A 2,401-nucleotide genomic window follows, 5' to 3' on the forward strand; every position below is an offset into this window, starting at 1 on the left:
AAATTTCCACCATTTGTTCAGTTTCCTTTATTGCATTACACCATATTTAATTAATTAATTCATCAGTTTATCATGTTTCACTTTAAGAAAGTTTTTTATAATTTATTAATTTCAAACATATCTGTAATACAAAATCTCATAGAAATTCCATATACTTGGCTAGGTGTGGTGGCTCATGCCTGTAGTCCGAACACTTTGGGAGGCCAAAGTGAGCGCATCACCTGAAGTCAGGAGTTTGAGACCAGCCTGGCCAACATGGCAAAACCCTGTCTCTATTAAAAATTCAAAAATTAGCCAGGCATGGTGCTGCGCATCTGTAATCCCAGCTATTTGGGAGGCTGAAGCAGGAGAATCACTGGAACTCAGGAGGCACAGATTGCAGCGAGCTGAGACGGTGCCACTGCACTCCAACCTGGGCAACAGAAAAGGACTCTATATAAAAAAAAAAGTTTCTTATTTTAAAATTCATCTCATTTCATGTTTGACACAAATAAGAGCAGTAGATATGATTCAAATAAAATTGGGTTAATGAATACTTGCTTTATATATTTTTGTGCCCAGTGGGTTTTGATTGCACTGACTGTTGAAAAGGCAAACTAAAGTTTCAGATGCTTTAGTTCTCTCCACTAAATATTAAAGAGAATAACTTGGACTGAGAACTAGGAAGAAATGATAAATGAAAAAAGTTTGTGATTAAAGATTTTCAAATTATATGACTAGATCTGCTGCTCCAGCACTTCAACAAAGAGCTCCATTTTCTATCACAGATGAGGGTGGTCTCAAGTCATCAATGGCTGATCTGACAGAGTAAATCTGAAACAAATTGCTGCCACGATAATCCTTCGCTGGTATGACATGCTAATAAGGAAGAAAATCACAAATGTCTCAAAAAAGAGTTGATTTCGTTGGTGAACAATACATTCATTATCATCTAATAAAATGAATGAATGTAATCTATTTTATCTTTATACATTAAAATAATTTTAAGGAAACAGGTAAATTTATCTGGATGAAATAAATGATCATTGAATTATTTTTCATAATTGTGAAGTTTTAGAAATAATCTTATTAGATGAACACATTTTGTTTGATCTTTTGCTTTATTAAATTTCATACAAAATGGCATTAAATAAAGTAACAGCACCACATAAAATTCAAATAAAGTTTAAAGAATATCCAAGGCTGCCAACCACAGAAGCATCATTGTTCAAATGTTTCTTTGGGATGAAAATTGCAAGCAATAAATTCTTTTTTAAAACTTTTTATTTATTTATTTTTATTATTAATTTTTATTTTTTATTATTTTTATTTTTTTAATAAAGCCAACTGCACCTGGTATTCCCAGGCGGTCTCCCATCCAAGTACTAACCAGGCCCGACCCTACTTAGCTTCCGAGATCAGACAAGATTGGGCGCTTTCAGGGTGGTATGGCCAAAGACTAAATTCCTTTTTTTTTTTTGAGATGGAGTTTTGCTCTTGTTGCCCAGGCGGGAGTGCAATGGCAAGATCCTGGCTCGCCACAATCTCTGCCTCCCAGGTTCAAGCGATCCTCTTGCCTCAGCCTCCAGAGTAGCTGGGATTACAGTCATGCACCACCATGCCCAGCTGGTTTTTTTTTTTTTTTTTGAGACGGAGTTTCACTCTTGTTACCCAGGCTGGAGTGCAATGGCGTGATCTCGGCTCACCGCAACATCCGCCTCCTGGGTTCAGGCAATTCTCCTGCCTCAGCCTCCTGATAGCTAGGATCACAGGCACACGCCATCATGCCCAGCTAACCTTTTGTATTCTTAGTAGAGATGGGGTTTCACCATGTTGACCAGGATGGTCTCGATCTCTTGACCTCATGATCCACCCATCTGGGCCTCCCAAAGTGCTGGGATAACAGGCTTGAGCCACCACGCCCGGCCAGCAATGAATTCTTAATGCCCAAGTTTGGTTCTCATTTCTGACTGTGCATCTAAATGATCATCTCATTTTCCCACTAGAATAACATTTTATATGACACTCCAGGGCTCCCATAATGATATCATAATTATTGGCTAAATTAAAGGTCTAGTCATTAGACTAGCAAGAGTTGCATTGCAGGTTAAAAGGTATATATATATATATATATATATATATATATATATATATATATATATATAGTGAGACCAGCCAGGGTAATACGGTGAGACCCTGTCTCTACTAAAAATACAATAAAATAGACTGTGAGAAAATAGCATGTAATGCCATAAACAGAAACTTTTTTTTTTTTTTTTTTTGAGACGGAATTTCGCTCGTTACCCAGGCTGGAGTGCAATGGTGCAATCTCGGCTCACCGCAACCTCTGCCTCCAGGGTTCAGGCAATTCTCCTGTCTCAGCCTCCTTAGTAGCTGGGATTACAGGCACGGGCTACCATGC

The 2,401-nt window shown here is 37.9% G+C and overlaps 1 pseudogene; it reads right to left on the reverse strand.

Annotated features, from left to right (window-relative positions):
* Positions 1-1,320: 1,320 nt before the first annotated feature.
* LOC118153281 (5S ribosomal RNA) lies at positions 1,321-1,439 on the reverse strand (annotated as a pseudogene).
* Between the last annotated feature and the right edge of the window lie 962 nt (positions 1,440-2,401).

The sequence above is a fragment of the Callithrix jacchus genome, chromosome 4 (genome assembly GCF_049354715.1).
Source record: "Callithrix jacchus isolate 240 chromosome 4, calJac240_pri, whole genome shotgun sequence".
NCBI lineage: Eukaryota > Metazoa > Chordata > Mammalia > Primates > Cebidae > Callithrix > Callithrix jacchus.